At 34.3% G+C, this 21,672-nt stretch overlaps 1 long non-coding RNA gene across 1 annotated transcript in view; it reads left to right on the top strand.

Moving 5' to 3' along the window:
* The first annotated feature begins 288 nt into the window (after positions 1-288).
* The window catches only part of LOC141550967 (uncharacterized), a 195,418-nt gene continuing 174,034 nt past the window's right edge, over positions 289-21,672 (top strand). The window contains exon 1 of the long non-coding RNA XR_012484754.1: positions 289-509. This is a non-coding gene — a long non-coding RNA (uncharacterized LOC141550967). The remainder of the gene's footprint in view (positions 510-21,672) is intronic.

Below are 21,672 nucleotides of genomic sequence, written 5' to 3' on the forward strand. Positions count from 1 at the left end.
GATCTACTTATCCATTTCTTGATTCTAGGGAATACTAACTCTTCCACTTAAAAAAGACACCCCACTATAAACTCCTACATTTTATTTTGAACTTTGAAATCATTTCATGCCATACTTAATTAATTATTCTAACTTCTGTGGACACTTAAAAATTCTCTCATTTCCTTCACATTAGTAGAGTATTTAAATAATCTTGAAAGGTATGTTTGTAATTTTAAGGTTCAAGGTAATATAGTTTGCATTTCTCCTAATTGTGCAGATGGTTGAAAGAAACCAAAAGGAGGAGAAAGTATGACGACTCCCTGAAGTAGGAGAAAAAGCAGTTTGGAAGGGTAATGAAGAGTCTGCACTCTTTAGGGAACACCCTTTCTTCGTCCCTTTGCAAAATGAGGGAAACCATCAAATCTCGAAAGCAGAAAAATCTAGCCCTGATGATCTACGGACCTCTTCTCTTAGCAAGTAAGGGAAGCAATCGCTATGAAACGAAATTATGATTAACACGGGAGCAGGTAATGCAACTCACCCCTTCATGTTCTGCCATTTCATTGAACTCCCAAAATGAGCGTGAGAGAAGTAGGATAGAAGGAATGGGGGGATGGGTGGAGGAGAGAAAGGGAGAGAGAGCGAGAGAGACAGAGACACAGAGAGAGACAGAGACAGAAAGAGAGAGAGAGAGAGAGAGAGAGAGAGAGAGAGAGAGAGAGAGAGAGAGAGAGAGAGAAGAGAGAGACAGAGACAAAGAGAGAGACAGAGACAGAAAGAGAGAGAGAGAGAGAGAGAGAGAGAAGAGAGAGACAGAGACAAAGAGAGAGACAGAGACAGAGACAGAAACAGACAGACAGAAAGACAGAGAGAGAGACAGAGAGAGAGAGAGACAGAGAGAGAGAGAGACAGAGAGAGAGAGAGAGAGAGAGAGAGAGAGAGAGAGAGAGAGAGAGAGAGAAAGAAAAGAGAGAGAGAGAGACAGAGAGAGAGAGAGACAGAGAGAGAAAGAAGAATGGACGGAGGGAGGAAGGGAGGGAGGGAGAAAAAGGAGGAGGGAGGGAGAAAAAGGAGGGAAGGAGGAAGGGAGATAGAGAGAGAGACAGAGAGATACACAGAGAGAGATTTAGCAAGTTAAGAGGTTAAATATTTGAACAGATCTGTAAATATATATACAGCTCTTGTTATTTGGAATGTTTAATAATGCCTTTTGTAGTACAGTCTGGCTGGGAGGCTTGTGAAGTTATGGATCCCATTCAGGAAAACCAACAGTAATATTCATGGACTCCTAAAATAAAAACATCAACATTCTCTTGTCTTTTGCCTAAATAGAATAGATTTTTCTATTGCTACCATAAAAAAAAAAGTGTATGTGTGTGTATTTAATTCTCTTTTTAATGTAACTTTCAGGAACACTCTCTAAAAGTGACCTTTAGATGAAGTAGTTGCAATATATAACCTAACTGATCAATATATTGATCATTTATTAATCTACAACCATTTCTTTGAACCTTGCTTCTGTCTGAGGATTGCGGGCAACATGGGCTAGCTAAATAGTGCTTCCCTAGTTGGGGAAGGTGGGTTTCTTTATTTGTTCACATTTGGTACTTTTTCTAAAAAAAAAAAAATTGTAAAGCTATGTTTTGGTATGTCTGTCCTGTACGCTCCTTTTAAGAGTGTGTGTGCGCACCCTGTGGGTGGAGGAGAGTCTGTGGGTGTGTCGATTTTGTGGGCTGTAAGGAGTCTGTGTGTGTCCTCTAGTGTGTCCTGACGTGGAGGATTTTTTTTTTTTTTTTTTTTTTTGGTGCATGTATTTTGTGTATTGTGTATGCAGATTCATTCTGCTTGCGTTTGGTGGTGGCTCTTTCCATGAGCATCCCTGTATGTTTCCCCCTCCCCTCCTGCTTTCTCTTCGTGATCTAGCTATTCCCTGTGAGTGCACTTAGGTGCCTGTTCTGCATTCCTCTTATGTGTGTGTGCGTGTGTGCAGAAATGCATGCTGTTTTTTTGTCACAGAAATCTGTGAGAAAGGGTATGCATATTTCGTATGAACATTTGTGTGTATTGTCTTTGCTCTGGGTGTTCTGGGTTTCTGCCTTTTGTGTTTTGTTTCAGTTGTGATTATGCGTTAATTTACATATGTGGATCTATTTTCTGGGTCTATGAATTGCCTTTCTTAATAACAATTTAAACACATTTAATGTGCTTAAAACTGTATATATATATTTATATATATAAAATATAATCTCTGTGTATTTACACATATATGTAGATATATATGTATGTTATCTGTAAATATATTATTCCTGTCTTATCTTTTGGCAAAGTATCTTCCTTCTTTCCTTTTTCCCTCCTCTTCCTTCCTCTAGGAATATTTATTGACGTGATAATCTGAAATGAAAAGTGGTCTCCCATGAAGGGAGATGGAAGAGAAAGGAGTGTTCATCTTTCTTAATAGATGGGGCAGAGTCAGTTGACTGGATCACAGGGATTTTTGGGGTGTGTGTGTGTGTGTGTGTGTGTGTGTGTGTGTGTGTGTGTATGTGTGAAAGAGAGAGAAGGTGAGAGAGAGAGAGAGAGAGAAAGAGAGAGAAACAGAGAGAGAAGAGAGAGAAAGAGACAAAAAGAGAGAAGAGAGAGAAACAGAGAGAGAGAAGAGAGAGAGAGAGAGAGAGAGAGAGAGAGAGAGAGAGAGAGAGAGGGAGGGAGAGAGAGAGAGAGAGAGAGAGAGAGAGAGAGAGAGAGAGAGAGAGAGAGAGAGAGAGAGAGAGAGAGAGAGAGAGAGAGAGAGAGAGAGAGAGAGAGAGAGAGAGAAGATGGGGGAGGGGGAGAAGTAGGAGAAAGCCTTTTTAACAGAACAAAGATGGGATACTGCGGCCCCTCTCGTGGTTAGGTCCACATTGCGTCTTCCCGCGCTCTCCCCGGCCTTTTCTTTAGCCGGAAGAATACAGTCATCTCCTCCACCAAACCACTCAGAAACCACCTCTAAGACCCAGCCCCCGGTCGCAAGCCAATCACCAGATAGGATGCAAATCACCTCTTCCGTTCCTTCAACTCAGCTTCTGCCCCTCCCCCTCTTGTCCTCTTCCCACTCCGCCCCCTCCCAGTTTCCACCTCTTCCCCCCACCCCCACTGCCCCCTCCTCCTTTTCGCTTCCGCCTCCTCTCCAGTGCAGCTTGGGCTGCTTGCGCAGAGGGCAGGTCTTGGAGCCTGATGCATATGCAAATTTTCCCCCCTTCTCCTCCCTCTCCCCCACCCTCTCTACCCTCACCGATAGCCTCGACTAGGTTGGAGCTCTCCCCCATGTGTGCTCATTGGGAGCGCTAGTCCGGGGCTACTGATTTCCCAGAAGGAGGCACACACTAGCGCTCGTGAAGCCGACGTGGGGGAGGGAGGGGAGAGAACGCCGCTCTCCTTGAAAGGCTCAGGAAGGTCAAGTTTGTGGCTTGCTGAGCAAAGGGGAAAGGGGGCTATCACATCATACTACGAAGTCCCTGGCCGGGTCTGGGGGAAGTATCAGCATGCAGATTGCTTTGGGGGCACTTGCATCTCTCTCTCTCTGTGTGTCTCTCCGTCTCTCTGTCTTTGTCTCTCTCTGTCTCTATCTCTCTGTCTCTGTATCTGTCTCTTTCTCTGTCTCTCTCTGTTTCTCTGTCTCTCTGATTCTGTCTCTCTGTCTCTGTCTGTCTCTGTCTCTGTCTCTCTCTCTCTGTCTGTCTGTCTCTCTCTGTCTCTCTCTCTCTCTCTGTGTCTGTCTCTCTCTCTTTGTCTCCATCTGTATGTCTCTTTTTCTTTGCTCTCTTCTCTTCACTCTCCACATTTCCTCCAGATTAGTTTCTCCCCAACACACCAATGCACTGAACACGTCCAAAAGGCCGGATTCCGAAGGATGGTTTTTTAAGCCCGAGGCATGTGTGTTTTTGTCTTGGACATCAGGGCTACGTGGCCCCTTAAAGCGCAAAGAATTGGAAGCGAGATCAAACAGTCTTAGATCTACCTGGGATTTTCAGAAAGAGTGTGGTAAAAAGTCTCGGGGGTAAGGGTTGGGGAGAGGTGGCAGTAGCAGTGGGGGAGGTGCAGATTCGGAGCTATTTTCCTCCAGAAAACAGAACAGGTGGAGATCCAGGTTGTGATGGGGACAGATGACACCAGGGAAGACCACTGAATCAGACTGTTGAGCCAACCATTCAGGACAGGGAAACAAGTTTCATAAAAAGGAAACAAGGCAAATAAAAAACAATTATTCCAAGAAAAACCAGACCTGAGAATAATTGGTTGTTATTATTATCTATATGGGAGTTTCTAGGGTACCTCAAGACTTGTAAAGCAGCTGCTGTGCCCTTGCTCTGAATAGTATGTCACCCGAGGCATAGACATGCTGGGGAGGGGGGGGTGACTGAAGAGAAGAGTCATTAGAAGTAAATGTGTCCTGCCTTAGGATTCTCTGATAACAAAGAATCCTGAGCGTGTCAAGTGTGATTCTTTGGGAAATTTCGGGAAATTTTATATTTATGCTACAGCCTTATCAATGCATTTTTCAAAGGAACTTCAGGCCATAATTTTGAATGAATTTCCATCAAACAGTGCCCAGTGGTGTGGTAAGTGAAGAACTGAATTGAAATATTTTATCAGTATCATACCATCTTTCATTAAAGGATAATTCCCCCATTATGCATATGAAGGATAAATATATAGATATACACTCTCTGTAAACTCTCTGATGTCTTGGAATAAAATCATTATTGATATCATTGAAAAAAATCTATATGTGCTTATATACATAATGTGCATTTTCGAGATTCGCTTCTGACAGGAGGTGTATGACTCTGGATCAGTCACGTAATCTCTTAATGCCCCAGGAAGCTCTCTAAGGTTATAAATTGTAGATCAAGTGTCAATGTGCATTAATAGAATGAGTTTCCTCCCAAGGAATTTTATACTAATGAAATCAAAGGTCTGGTCCAGAAAAAAAAGTTATTTTGTAATGAAAAACTAAAGAAGTTTCTAACTTTTTTTTTTAAAAGAAGTTATCTAACTTTTTGGCATTCTTTCACTGCCTGTGTGTGATACCTGCCAAACCCTCAGAAAGCCTTTATCCCTTACATATAACTCACATTTGCATAATATTCTACAGTATTGGGTTTGCATCAGGAAGCAGACCCTATAACCATAGTCCTCAGGCAGGCAGTCCATCTCCTGTGAGTGGTTCCATAGGGAGTCTGCTAGTAGGAGCTAGATGCCAACATGTTAGGGGAAAATGAACCCCGCTTTTACTCTCCCTTTATAATCATCAGGAAGTAGTTCTCAAGGGTTGGGCTTTATGTGAGGCATTTAATTGTTAGGCGCCCTGGACTTGAGTCTAGGATTCAAGACTTGTCAGAGGCTTATTATAATCAAAGACTCCTTCCCCTGCCCACTTTAATATCCAAAAAATCCCATAATCAGATCCATACCACTCAGATACTATGACTTGGCTGAAGTATCATCTCCTTTAGGAGGTATTTTTTTATTCTCCCATTATTATTTTCTCCTGTTACTTTGTATTTTATGTTTACTTATTTGTAACCAAAAATAAACTCCTAGAGAGTGGAGACTTTTTCACTTTTGCCTTTGTTTCCCTAGTAACCAAAATAGTACCTGACATAAAGTAGTCAGTGAATTAAATATTTATTTATTTATTTTAAAAATCCCTGTATTCCCATTATCTGACTTCTATCCCCTGCCTCCAATCTTTAGTCCCCCCTTTTTTTCGTTATAGAGTAGAATGCCTTGCAATATTTCTTTATAGAACTGGAAAATTTATCCTATGAAAATCGGTCAAAAGAATTGGGTTTGTATTGGCAGAATAGCAGATTTATAGGATCATGATTGCTATTTTCAAATATCCAAAGGGCTGTCACGAAGAAAACATTTTATGTGCTTTCAAGAGGTACAACTAAGATTAATGGTCAGAAGTGAGAGGGAAATCAATAACCCTTAGAGGTTGCCTAAAAAAGCCTAAATAAGTAGCTGCCTAGGTTCTATTTGAATAGATCCGATGATTTTCACTACCTCACTTGTTACATAGTTCTTTCTCAAGTTAAGCCAATAATTGATTTCCTTTTGCCGGAGTCTGCATACACATCAACGGCAGCATCTATTGCTATTATTCTGTTTATATTGATTTCCTAAACTTTATATTTTGTACTGCAGGGATGTATTGCATTCGTACTTACGACTTGAGCCAATTACTGTTCCCTAAACAACCTAATATGGAATGGATAGCCCATACCATAGCTTTTGTCATTATTGGTGTCAATTGACCTCAGCAAATTGTTCCAAGTGAAATAGTTTTGCTGTGAGGGCACTGGTGTAATGGTGATCCTTTAAGAGAACAATAGCCTTCTGGTGACATGTGGCACAAATGACATAGGATCAAGTATCCCATGGATCAGGTCAGGATCTATTGTTTCCAATGAAAATTAAGCTTCCAAAAGCAAAAGGAAATGGCCTTTCCCAGACCATCTGTAGCATGATGATGGGCCATGCAAAGAAATTTACTTCTTTTCCAAGCATTATCTTTTTAAATGGGATGATATTCAAGATACACTGGTATAATATATGTGATGTGCTGGCTTTCTAAACTTTGGCTTTCCCTTTCCATAAAGCAGCTTAAGTTAGAGCCTTATCATAGTGCAGAAATAATGACATCTCAAGACCTGTGCACTGCATTCACAAGCAAGGAAAGTCCCAGAACTAGGTTGACTCAGCAGAACCTGACCAGACTGCTCAATGTACTTATGAATACCATTGCCCTGAGGAATTAAATGTAGAGGCTCATGGAGCTTGTGTAAAGTTCTCTATGGCATTTAAAAAAAGGAATCTGCAGAAAAAAATAGGAGGACTTTTAATTTTAATGTTTTACTCATTGGTTTAAGTACATTTATTGTTTGCTTTGCAAAATGTCAACAGATATCCCAAGTGAATAACATTTTTAAAGATTGAATTTCATATATTTACTCTAATATCAATTTAAAGAATGTGGTTATCAATGCCTACAGGTTCATCTATGTTAGGACAGCCCATTAAAATGATTACTGGAAACATTTTTTTTTTTTCATTCTTTTCCAATACTTCAACCTCTTATTGGGTGATGACCTAGAAATATCTCACATGTCTAGAACTCAATCCAGATGTGAACTGTGTCTACAAGTTGGAGTTATACAACTTTGCAGCAAGATTTGGGGTGAGGTGAGGAGGAGGGAGAAGGAAGTACTAGAGAAGCGAAGTATGTAATGAACTTTGCAAACTGGTATGGACAATTTTGATGCCAGAGCAATGATAAAGAAGTGGGTTATCTCCCTTCTCTGAATAGAGATGATGGGCTATAAATATATATTCACATGCTGTCAGATGAATCAGTCATAGGATCATAAAATTTGAGAGTTGGAAGGGACCTCAGCTAGTCTAGCCTATATTCAAAAAAGAATCCCCATGATGACACTAAGGAGAATAGCATTGTAATGAATAGTACAAAGGGCTGGAGTTGTAAAGATCTGAGTTCAAATCCAGCCTCAGAAAATTACTAGTTATGTGACCCTGAGCAACTCACTTATCCCCTTTCTCCTTCAGTTTTATCCTCTGTAACATGAAAAAGTTAAACTCATTTGCCTCAAAGGAGCTTTCTAAATCTATGATATATAATCTTATATTTGTCTAGCCTTTGTTTAAAGCAGAAACTATTACCTTCTGAGTTAGTCTATTCCATGTTTTATTCTGTGTTCGAGCAGCATTGTTGGTAATTTTTTTTCTCCCTGAAATCAAACCTAAATTTGTTTTTCTGTGACTTCTACCCATGTCTCCTGTTTCTGCTTTCTGGGTCCAGCTGGAATTCAAGTTGAGTCCCACTTCCCTGTGATATTCTTATAAATAGTTGATCATAGTTATAATTTCCCCAAGTTTTCTTTTCTACAGGCTAAATATCCCAAGCTCTTTTAAAAAGTCTTCAAATGGTAGGTACTTTAAGCCCATCGTTATCTTCTCTGCCCTCTGAGATAGTCAACACTTTTTCAGTATCCTACTTTAGAAAACATCCTAGACCTGGTCTGAGGATCAATATGTTGGTTTGTTTTGCTTAACTCTACTTTGTCACAGAGAGGTTCTCTTTGTAGTATAGCAATTAGAAATGACATCATTGCAAAAAAAAAAAAGTATCAAACATTTTTTAAAATTGTCAAACTAGTAATTGGGATATTTTAGATGAAATGCAGAGAATCACAGACATCTTCGGGACTAAAATTTTACAGCTGGAGTTAAGAGAGTTAGAAAAGGTTAGGTAATTGAGTAAGATTCATGATAGAATTATACAAAGAAAGGAAAGGAGGAAGAGAGACAGAAGAGGGAGGATTCACTATCTATATATATGAAATTTCTCAGGCCTGCAATTTGCTGACTTGTGATTGTAGAAAAGTTTCCTAGCTTCTCAGACTCAGTTTTCCTTACTCTAAAATGAAGGAGTTTGATTAGGTTTCTCTTGTGTTCATTTCTGACTCTAAAACTATAATAGTATCATCTGAGTTCTCTACTGTTTTGATCTTGAACTTCAATAAGCCTCAGTTTCCTCATCTTTTAAAATGAAGGGAATGGACTTAGATGATGTCTTAGGTCCCTTTTTGTTCAAGATGTTTGATTTTGTGATCCTACCCCAAAGCAATACAATTGATTTTCTAAAAACAAACATTCAAGAATTTATACCAAGTAAGCAAATGAGTACTCTCGCTTTCTAAGTAGTCAGCCTGAGAGCTGTACCCTTATTCAGTGTGACCTGCTGTTGTACAAAATATTTTTGGAATTGCTTTCAGAGCCTGTGGCATCTTCTCTTGAATATGCACAGTGGTAGACTATCTTTTTCCTTTTAGGATTGATTTGATTTTTAGAATTAGCCTCAAGTCACCCAGATTCTACACTAGGAAATAAGGTGAACAATTTGGTAATATAATTTTTGATCCATAATGAGATGTTATAAAGTGTAAGACAGGTTTTCTTGTGTGGTTCATAATGTGACTCTGAAGTCTATTTTAGAAATGGTATTCCACAATTGTTTTGAACAGTAGCAGCATCTTTGGAATAAACCCGTAGGCCCCCAAAATGACTACAATGAAGGCAATGTACATATGGATAGAAAAGTCTCATTATTAGTGTCAAAATATACCAGATATTATTTTATTGGTGAGGACCTATGATTTCATCAATGTAGGGAACTCTAGAAATTCCATGCAGAATGACTGTATATGTGTAACCCATTTCAAATTACTTACCTTCTCAATGAGGGGGAAGGGAGATAGTTTAGAACTCAAAATAAAAATAAAATCAATATTAAAAATTGTTTTTACATATAAGTGGAAAAATATTTTTAAAAATGAAATTCTATGCAGATTAGCAAATTACCTGAAAAGCATAGTTTTATGTAGTTGCCTGGGCACTGAAAGGTTAAGTATCTGTCCAAGTTCCCACAGCTTGTATAAGTCAGGGACTGGACTTAATTTAGCTCTTTCTGTTTCCAAGACTAAACCCTCATACATCATACTATCCCATTTCAAGTCTATTATTTAGATCAGGTTGTATCTTTGGATATTGATGCTGCCATCCACATTAATATATGTAGTTAAATTTATTCCTGGCCAAAATCTTTGTTAGTCATTGCATACTCATGTTCTTTGAGGCAGAACACAGAATTTTTAATTTCTCAGTAATCTCCCAATTTTGAGGTATTCTAAGCACTTTGTTATATTTTGCTGATTTTTTTTTTTTTTAGTAACACATTACTAAATTCCTGTGGAAGAAATGTAAAGTCATTTTCAAATATTCAAGTAATTATTGCCTAGCAAATATCACATACACACATACATACACATAATAGAGTTTGATATATTTAAGGTTGTGGAAGTTTTAAAAATTGATGTAACCTAAGTTCTCTGCAGCTAGCCAAAAACAAAATCCTATTTCATAGTTAAGATGTAGACAGTAAAGATAAGATTGGATAGATAAATTTCATAGCTATGAAAACACAGCCATGGAAAATAACTTTTAACATGTAATAAAGCCAAATAGCGTTGCATGCTAATAATGGATATTGTAAGTAAAGATTTCTTTAACATCATTTAATAATATTTCAATATATTTACAAAGGTCACCTGTTTAGAAAAGGATGTTCTGAAGCTAGAACACCTTGGACAGCACAGTACCTTTCATGTACAATGTGAAAAGACTAATAACATAATATAATATATATCTCTGTGTTAAAAAATATTAACTGAATTATCTTAAATCTTCATTAAGAGATTTCTTAATTTTTCTTTTTTTTTTATTTTTATCAAAAAGTTTTATCAAACTTTTATTTCTATGTCAGTGCTTTTTGGATATACCCTCCACCCTAACATTTCCTATAATTTAACCCTTTCTTATAACAAAAGCTGAGAGTGAAACAAAAACATTTATTTCAGTGACCATATCTGAAATTATGTAACTATGTAACTGTATACAAAACTATATCCTTTTATGTGCCTTCTCCTCCAGATTAAAAATCTTTATTTTGTATACCCTTATTTATGTATAGATGTGTTTCCTTAAGGAAATGTATGCTCTTTTTATCTCCATCATTTTGCTTAGTGCCTGGAACATAGCAAGTTCTTAGCAAGTTCTTAACAAATCCTTCTTGATTAACAAAGGCTTATATTAATCTAATTTCTGTCAAAATACTTTCCAGTTTTTCCAGAAGTTATTATCAAGGAAATCCTTTCCCAATTTATATTCTTAGGTCTGTCAACATTTTTTGCTCTATCCCCAAGACATTCAAATCCAGATATTTGGGATAAAAGTGTTGTAAACTAGGAACTTTAAATGATTTGAATCCATGTAACTCTTTTGAGTGTAAAAGAATCATGGAATTGAATTTGCATGGCTTACAAATATGGGAGAATGGAGTAAGTAAAATAAAGTAAGTAGCTCATTCAAATCAATGCAAAGTAAATAGAGAATATACAAATATACATATGGGTAGCACCCCATTATCTTTCCCACTATTATCTTCCCCCTCAAAAAAAAGAAATTTGATTTTACACACAAAGAAAATGTTTTATTAGATTTATTAGATTAGATTATTCATTATTTATCATATTATTATTGTTATATATTATATATTGTTTTTATTTTCATTTTTGCAATTATAATTTCTTTCTCTTCTTATGCATTGAAAATACAAAAGAAATACAGAATTTTGCTGTCACATAAGAAAAGCTAAAATTCTTCTTCAACCTGTTGTAAAGACATTGACTATTCATCTTGTTCCTGCTACTAGTTTCCTAAATGTAATTGAAAAGTCTCTTAGCTTTAATGTTTGATAGTAAACTGGGAAAAGAGACCCTAGTTCCCAGATGTGATTGTGGATTGACTAATTAATTGTTATCAAGTGCCAAATAAATCATGTTAACTCCCTTCTCAAAAATACTGTTTCTGGTATCTTTGTTTTCAGATTGGATTGTGTATTTATTAGCGCCCTAGGAAAACAATTTGGTCACCAAGTGTAGTTTTTAGTTTCATTTTTTAGCCTTCTTAACCAGTGGATCTCTGTTGGGACTGGATTAGATTTGGTGAACTTATAGTACATGTATATATACAGGTCCTTTTCATATCCAGATTATTTCTCATATCCACAGGAAATCTTGAGGAGTTAGTTATCTTGTGATTTCTAGAGATTGTTGATAGAACTAGGCCTTTTTGGAAAGCAGTATTGTTTTTTGTTTTTTGTTTTTTTGTATTCCCAAGTCCTGTACTTAGCACATAGTACTAACTTAATAAATGCCTATTGAATGAATGAATTTAAGACCCCATAGACACTTGGCACACATGTATATTTGCATGTGCTTATTCAAGAGAATTAAATATATACTTCAATAAGCATTTATTAAATACCACTATATTCTGAGGATACAAATCTGAAAATGAAAGTCCCTGCCCTCAATAAGCTTACTTCTAATGGGGGAAGACAATACAAAAAAAGGAGACTGAAAAATGGGGAGGGCTACATCTGGAGAAAGTACTCAGAATCAGGGTATATTGTATTGTAAAAGCCAATCACAGTTGCTAATGGAAAGAAGAGAGTTACCTAGAAAATTCAGATCACAGTCTTCTACAAAGACAGACTTGGGGAGGAGTTTAGTGCTCCATTCTCCTCTAGTTAGACGGAGAGACAGCTCTCCCTCTAGTTAGATGGAGAGACAGCTAAGAGAGATGAGAAAGTGTTGAGTAGCTATAGCTAAGTCGCAATCCTCATGATGATGAGATTTCAGGGGATCAGGTTTTCCTGGTTGAAGCATGATATTCTTTTGAGCTGCTGATGGAAAACACTGATGGAAATATTTATCCTATGCATATACATACATACAAAAATAATTTTGTTATTTTTTCAGTTTTGGTATTGTTAATATACAGGGACCTGTTTGTTAACTTCTGAAAATGCTTAGTTAAGCAGGTCATAGGATCATAGATTTGAAGGTAGAAAGGTCATTTAGTCTAAATTTATATATGAGAAACTTGATGCCCAAAGAAATGAAATTACTTGACTAAGGCATAATGGTATTAAATAACAGGAATGGACACAGGTTTTTTATTTCTAACTCTCTCTTTACACTTTATGAATGTATTGATAATTTCTTCTAAAGTGATAAAGTCTACTCTTTCAGGACACTCATCCAACCATTGCCAAATTCATCTATAAGTATTATCATCTTATGAGTATCTCTCCATTTTGGCCATAAGCATAGTTTGAGAGACTTTGTCACATGCTTTCCTGAAATATAATTTGTCTACCCCATCTTCTGATATATTTATCTGGTTACTCTGTCAAAAAAGTTCAGCATTATTTTTTCTTGATGAAGCCAAGATGGTGTTCAGGGATTGTGGCTTTCCTTTTTATGTGCTCAAAAAGCATCCCTAAAATATGTGTTCTGTAATTCTTTTAAGAATGGTTTACAGGTTTCACTTTCTCCCACCACTTCTCTCTAGTTTTCTCCTTCTCTCCCTTCCACATTTGGTTTTCTAAGAAATGGTTCTGAGAGACTTGAACTTATTGAGGGCTGCTAGATGTTGCTTACTTGCCTCATCACTTGATGTGGACTTCTATTCCTTGCTAATAATTTTTGCTCTATCCTTTTTCATATAGAAATCATTCTTCTTGGAAGAGAAAAAAGAAACAAAATAAAAATTGGGTCATTCATCCTTCTCATCTACTCCAAGTGGTGGTTCCATTCCTTCTTTGGTCTTTTATTCCCAATACATTTTTTAAAAAAGCAAATAAACAAATCTTTTTTGTTGTCTTTAAGCATTCCTCACTAGCGTTAGCTCATTTGAGAGTTTAGTACTAAATAAAAGTTTTTAATAGACAGTTTTTAAATTTTACCTTCATTTACTTGGCCTTATTTCCATCTTCTCTATATTTATTTTTTAAAAATCTGAACTTTTCATTGAGTCCCCAGCATATAGCCATTGTTTTTATTTTTACCAGTCTCCTCTTTGCTTCTTTTTTTAATGATTTTTACTTACATCTTTAGAATTTCTTTCATAAGAATTTCCCATCCTTTTTGTGCTAACTTATCTTATACAATATTGACCATATTTTTTTCTTGAGCTTTTTAAATCTTTTCCTCAGATCTGGAGTATATGGCAGAATACCTGGATTTCTTCCTTTTTTTTTTTTTAACTGTAAAATCTATAATTTGTCTTTCACTCTCAAAATTTCTGTTTTTTAGGAATCAATTTTTTCTTCTTGATCAGAATCAATTTTCTCTATGTTCATTTCTTCCATCTCTTTTTGCATAACAATAACATAATGAAGTTAAGGAAAAGAATAGCATTTATTATCTCTAATATCTGCTTATAGTGCTTTTTGAAGTTTGTTGGTGAAAAAGACAACTATAAATTACCAAAGTATCTAGCTTCCATCTTTTCAACCTTTGTTCCTTCTCTCTTGAATACTAAAGAGATTGTTATTATGAGTGAGTTATAGAAACTCAATATATATTGAGAAGACCAAAAAATAGAACTACACCGTGTTGAAGGTTCTAATTGGATGGCCTCCTTTTCCATTTCTTTTTCATTCAAAAAATCACATAAAAGTTTTCTTTATGATTTTATAGAGGATAACCTCAGAGCTAATGTTAATTAAACCAAACCACTTCTTTCTTTCCCATCCACTGCCCCACATGCTTTCCCATTTTGGCCTAATTCTTTCTGAGTCCCCACTCATTACTTTAGGACCCTTTTGAAATTATTCATATGCATGCCATTAATTTGTTATTATGTCACTTTGTCTCCATCTTTTCATAGTAGTTACTTCTTACCTAGAATGTCCTTATTTTGGATTACCTAAATTTGTTTTAGGCTCACTTAATATGTCAAGAATAGATTCCTGATTCTCCTAATTGTTTATACCCCTTCCCCATCACTTTGTATGTATTTTGAAAATATCCTGTTTTCATTGATCTATGGTCACATTATACCATCCTCCTTCAGAATGTATAGTCTTTCATTAAGTAATATCTCATAGATTCTAAAATGTTAGTCTCTTTTGTTTTAATAGACACGTTGAAAAGAAGGGATGAAATATTCACATATTCCTTTGCCTTGGTTGATGTTGGATGTATAACAAGCCTGTAATAAATCCTAGAGTGTTTAATTAGGATGAAAATAGTTTGACTTCTAGGTTTATAACACTGAAACCTTTGCAGTTTTTTTAGTCATTAGGGAATTGCTTTTGTATTGCTTTCTTCTCAGTAGGTAATCTATAGAGTAGATTTTTTTCTTCAGATGGATTGGTCTGCATTTACCCTCGAGAAACCTAATTTTGTTATTTCTTGCCTATGCTTTTGTTGGTTTCATGTCCTTCCTTACTATTTTCCCATTTTTATTATTGCTTCAAAAGCTTTTCAATTTTGTATCACCTACAGATTTAATGAATATACTGTTTATCCTTTGTATCATCCCATTAATGAAGATATTAATGAAAACTGAGAAATATTCTGAATTTCATTGTTCTTCTGGATGTCTTCTGACCACTTAAGGGGTTGGTATTTATCATTATCCTTGGTTTATGGTTTTTCACGTTTCACTGAATTCCTGTGACAATGCTTGTTTCCAAAATAATTTACATGAATAATTCAAGGTAAATCTAGGGACTGTAAGAAATTGCTTTTTGGCTGTTTTATGTTTTGTCTATTCTTTTAATGTTCCTGTGTCTTATGTTGTCTGCCTCTATCACTGTTTTAGTACTCACCACAAACCCATATAAAGGACCGGAGTAAAGATGTGGCACTATAATCAGTCTGATTGTTAAGGTTTATCTCAATCACAAGCATTTCTAGGATCTAATTGATGTGAACTGACCTAGTTTTTCAGATTAGTATTGATATAAACTGCAGTTTGCTATTAATTCTAATTCATTTCTCCACTTGTTGGAAACTTGAGAGCAGGTAAAGTCTTATATGTAGGTGGAATAAATCTTATCTTATATGTTATTATTTTATAAATCTTATATGTTATTCTTTTTTTGTTAAAGTCTAATTGGGTTTTTTTGTTTGTTTGTTTTTATGTTACATTAAAAGATTCTTACTCTATCAGAAATCTCTTGTAACAAAGTTAAAAAAATTAAGTAAAACTAAAAATAAGATGATCTCATCTGAAAGTGCATGTAATACTACACATCCTCAGTATCCTTTTCCTCTCCCCACCTCTATTTTTTTTTAAATGAATATGACCCACATTTTTCTCCTCACTCCAATGAAACAGAAAGAAAAACAAATTCCTATAATAAATATGTGAAGTCAAGAAAAACAAATTTCTTCACTGGCCCTATAGAATATATATATATATTTAGCATGTCTCATCCTATATTTTAAAACTTCTTATCCATCTCTATCATGGATAGTATATTGCTTCATTGGTTCTTTGGTATTAGGAATGGTCATTATTTTGGTCAAAGTTCTAGAAAATGAAACCATTTTAAGAGAATTTTGCTGCAAAGATTTTTCCAAGTTAATTATTTCTTTTTAATCTTAACTTTTTGAATTTGTTTATATAGAAATTATTTTCTCTTCTGTGATCATCTCTTTCTTTTGCTTTGTCATGAACTTTTCTCCAATCCATGTATCTAATATCTAATTTTCCGTGTCTTGTTTCTCTAATTTGAATTTTACCTAACCTTTTATATGATTCACTTGAAGCACATCTTTGTATAAAGTGTGAGGTGTTTGCTAAATCTAATTTCTTCCATATTCCTAATTTTTTCCAGGAATTTTTGGTCAAATAGTGACTTATTTCTATAGTTGGGATATTTGTACTTGTCAAATGTTAGAGTCTTAGCTATATTTGCTTTTTATGTAGATTCCATTACATTGATGAATCTCACTTTTTTTTATCGTGTCAAATAATTTGGTAATTGTTGGTTTATAATATTGTTTGAGATTTTTTTTGCCATAACCCTTTCATTCCTATATATTTTCATTATTTCTCTTAAAATCTGTAACTTTTTTCTCTTTGCAAATTTCAGTATTAATTTTTATTGTTCTATAAAGTAATTTTTGGTAATTTTATTGGTTTAACATTAAATAAACTAATTTAGGTAATGCTATCATTTTTATTACAGTAGCTTATCCTACTCATAAGCAATTAATATTTTCTAATTATTAAAGTCTGTATTTCTATAAGCAGTTGTTTATGTTTGTTTTTATATAGTTCATGTGTGTATCTTAGAAGGAAGTCTCCCAAGTATTTTAGACATTTTCTGGTAGTTTTAAATGGAATTTCTCTCTGTCTTCCTGCTGGGTTTTATTGGTATTATATAGAAATGCTGATGACTTATGTGGATTTATTTTATATCCTGCAAATTTGCTGAAGTTATTGTTTCAATTAATTGTTAAGTTGCCTCTTTGGGGTTCTTTAAGTATACTGTCATAACACCTGTAAAAAAATGATCATTTTGTTTCTTGTTTATCCATGGCTATTCCCTCAATTTCTTTTTCTTGTCTTATGGTGATAGTGAGTATCTCTAGTACTATGTCAAATAGAAAAGCAATGGACATTTTCATCCCTGAATTGATCGGAAATTATTACAATTATTCTCTATGTAATAGTAGCTTGTGCGTGCGTGTGTGTGTGTGTGTGTGTGTGTGTGTGTGTATACTATATATCATTTTAAGGAAAGGTTCATTTCTTCCTGTTTTCTAGTATTGTTGCTATTATTTTTTTTTTTTCAAAACAAAAATGGGTGTTGTATTTCATCAAAAATTTTCCATTATCTATTGATATTATAATTTTTGTTGATTGTTTATAACTTTTCAAATATTAAAACAACCCTGCATTCTTGTGTATATATAATTGGTTCATGGTGTATAATTTTTGTGATAATGATGATAATTAGCATATATAGCATTTATTGTGTGCCAGGTACTGTACTAAGCACTTTATGATAATTATTTCATTTAGTTCTTATACAATTTGAGACTATAGATGCTATTATTATTTCAAGTCTATAGATGGCAAACTGAGGCAAACAGAGGTGAAGTGATTTGCTTGGTGTCACCCAGGTAGTAAGCATCTGATTATAGATTGAACTCTGAGCTTCCTGACTTTGAATCCAGAACTCTATCCACTGAAGATAATTTTTGTTGTTGTTGTTTTTTTTAGTCATTTTCATTCATGTTTGATTCTATATAACCTGATTTTGGGTTTTTCCAGCTAATTTTATGGATGAGAAAACTGAGACAAACATGGTTGAATGATTTGCTCAGAATCATACAGCTAGTAAGTGTATGAGACCAGATTTGAACTCAGATTTAGTGTTCTATCTACTGTACCACCTACCTACTCAAAAACTAATTTTAATTCCTTGCTAATATTTTATTTAAGATTTTTTAAATCTATGTTCATTAGGGATATTGGTTTATATTGTTTTTTTCTATTTTGACTCTCCTTGGTTTATTTATTTATCAAGGCTATATCTTTATCATGGAATTTGGTAATATTTCTTTTTTTGTTATTTTTGTAAACAACGTATGAGAATTGTTTTGTGAGTGTTTGATGGAATTCACTTAACTTGGGAATCCATCTGTTCCTGGAAATTTTTTCTTTGTAAATTTATTATGAGGTGTTCAATTTTTCCCTTTAAAATTGGATTGTTTAGGTGCAGTGGATGGAACACCAGCCCTTAAGTCAGAAGGACTTGAATTGAAGTCTGACCTCAGACACTTAATACTTCCTAGCTGTGTGACCCTGAACAAGTCACTTAACCCCAGTTTCCTTAGCCAAAAAAAAAAAAAGATTATTTAAATTCTCTATTTCTTATTCTGTTAAATTGGATTTTTATATATACATATATATATTAAATATTCATTTATTTTCTTTAAATTGTTTGGTTTTATTGGACTATGATTGGGTAAAATAGTTTCTAATAGTATTCCTTGTTTCTGTTTCATTTCTTGTATTTTTTATTTTAAAATTTTTGATACTGGTAATTTGGTTTTTCTCTTTTTGATATAATTAGCTAGTGATTTTATGTTTTATAATTTTTAAATAAGCCTACTCCTAGTTTTATTTATTGTTTGAATGATATTTTTTGTTTCACTATTGATAATTCTTTTTAATTTTCAGAATTTCTATTTTGGTGTTTAATTGATTTTTTTTTTTGTCATGTTTCCAATTCATTGGACTGTCTTTTTCTTTCTGGTTTGTCAATAAAAGGGTATGTTGATATATCTTTTCTCCTAAGGACTGCTATGGCCTCATCCCCCAAATTTTGGAATATTACCAGATGAACTTAGTGAAATTATATATCAGTTTTATGATTTGCTCTTTGACCTATCAATTTTTAAGATTGTTAGTTTCCGGTTGCTTTTTAATGCTTTTCTTCCAGCAGCCCTTTATTAGTTTGATTTTTACTGCATTGTGATCAATAAAGGATGTATATAACATTTCTGTTTTCTACATTTGTTCAAGAGGTTTCTATGTCCCAAGACAAGATCAGTTTTTGTCGAGGTAATGTCCACAGCTGAGAAATACATATACTCCTTTTAATTTCCATTCAATAATTGGCAAAAAAATTATTATATCAAATTTTTAAAAATTCTATATCAAGTTTTTTCTTAACTTTATTATTGTTATTATTATTATTATTTTGTTAAATGTGTCTAGGACTGACAGGGTAACTTAAAGTCCTCCTTTATTATAGTTTTATTTTCTGTGCTGTTGAATGTATATGTTGCATATTGAAATCAATTCATTGTCTGTATTAAAAATTCAGTAAAATGTAGTTTTCCTCATTACCTCTTTTAAATTTATTTTTTGCTATCATCTTGTCTGAAATCATAATTAGTACTTCTTTTTAGTGTGTGTTCTGATGAAGTATAATATATTTTTCTTAGACCTATTATTTTAGTTCTGATGAATTTTTGTTTTGAGTGCTTCTTATAAATGAGGTGTTGAATTTTGCTTTCTAATGTAGTCTGCTAATCAATTCTATTCCTATTTGTGATAATTATTTCTCTCCATTCTCTTAGGCTTTTCTTCCTTATATTTTAAACTACCCATTCATTTCAAGTTATTACTATTTCTCTTTTTTCCCTTTTAGCCTTATTTTCTCTATAAGTTCAGGGTTTGTATCTTCTAAGGAATTTGAAAGTTAGCTAATAAACAGCAATGATTCAAGTTTCTGAGCTGATATTTCCTTAATTGGCCCTTACAACATTACTAGGGTTATCTAAGTGGCATATGTATAGCATGCTGTGACTAGTCAGGCAAATTCATCTTTATGAGTTCAAATCTGGCTACAAAGACTTACTAGCTATGTGATCCTGGGCAAATCATTCACTCTATGTGTTTCCGTTTTCTCATTTGTAAACCACTCTACTATTTTTGTCAAGAAAACTTCAAATAGTGTCATGAAGAGTTGGACATGTCTGAAAAATGAATAAATAACTCAAATAATATTATGTAGAGTTATTAATATTAACAGAAGGTAGAACAAGACAGTCACATATGACCTATTTGGACAGGGTAGTAAGTTTAAGGAATCTGGTAACTTGATTGACTTTTCTGACTTGTCTTCATTTCTGAGCCATCATGAACTTGGCTGTTAGGAGCTGATTCTTAACTTTTTTTTGTTAACTTTTCAGCTTATACTTTGGAAATGAGCAAACTCTACAGATTTGTTCTATTGATTGTTCTATTGATTCTATTGTTCTATTGATTATCTAGACGTAAGAAAGTGATGGAGAAAATATTAATGATGCAGATTAAACTTGAAAGTTTTCGAGTTCAAAACTTATGCATTTTCATAGTTCTGTTTGTTAAACATTTACCAGCACATTATTGCTTGTGTGTCTCCCTAGAATAAATTTCATGTATTGTGCTGTGATGGAAGCTGCTAGAGGTAATGAGTTCAGAACATAAGCAAGGCTTGGTAATGATGGCTTGGTTTCACAAGGACAACTTGAACCTGTGACTGTGCCTTCTGAACTCTTATTTTGTCCTCTCAGTCATACCTGTTTCTGTGGTCTTTGATCATTAGATCTTGACAGGAAACACATCTTTTATCCCCTGAAGTAGATTTTAAGTTCTTTGAACACAAACAATAGAAACTGGGATCACAGAAGTACAGGATCATAGATCTCAGAGTAAAAGAGACTTTAAAGGCCAAGTAAGCCATTCTTTTTATTTTAGAAATGAGGAAACTGAGATCCAGAAAACATAAGTGACTTGGCCAAAAGTTATAGAGATAGGTAAGTATTGGGGAAAGAATCTGGACCCTACTTCTCTGACTAGAGCTAGAAATCTTTCTGTCATACCATGAGGGGGAATTACTGGTACATAGATGTTTAAGAGTTGATTAATATTGGTTTCTCTGATAAGTATGTGACCTTGAACATGACTTTCCCCACATTTCACCAATTTTGTAAAATTAGGATCATAAAATCTCAGTTTTATAAAATTAAATAAAAATTTAATTAAATCTAAAAATTAAAAATTTAGTATAATTTTCCATGAAACTAGGCTTTTAATCAAATCTAAAGTGTGAATATAAAATCAAAGATTTTAATTTCTCATAGTAGCTAAGATAATTACATAAATAATTAGCTAGGTGGCTTAGCGGGATGAACCCTGGAATTTGAGTTGAAGATCTGAGTTCAAATTTAACTTCAGGGGCAGCTAGGTGGCGCAGTGGATAGAGCACTAGCTTTGAATTCAGGAGGACCAGAGTTCAAATCTGGTCTCAGACACTTAACACTTCCTAGCTGTGTGACCCTGAGCAAGTCACTTAACCCCAGCCTCAAAAAAAAAAAAAAAAAAAAAAAAAAAATTAACTTCAAATACTTTCTAATTATATGACCCTGGGTGTATCTTATCTGTAAAAATGGGGATAAATATTATTCCATCGGGTTCTTGTGAAGACAAAATAAGAGAATGTTTGTAAAGGAATTTGAAATCATAACATGCAAGCTATTGTGGTAGCTATAAGTAAGTATTTAAAAACTAGAGGCACAAATGTTTTCTCCTCTTAACATTCTCTTTTCCTTGGCATACTTATTTAGTTTCTGTGTTTTATCTGTCCACTCTCTTCAGTGATTCTTAAACTTGTATGTCTGGCCCAATTTTCCCTATTAACTA

The sequence above is a fragment of the Sminthopsis crassicaudata genome, chromosome 1 (assembly GCF_048593235.1).
Source record: "Sminthopsis crassicaudata isolate SCR6 chromosome 1, ASM4859323v1, whole genome shotgun sequence".
NCBI lineage: Eukaryota > Metazoa > Chordata > Mammalia > Dasyuromorphia > Dasyuridae > Sminthopsis > Sminthopsis crassicaudata.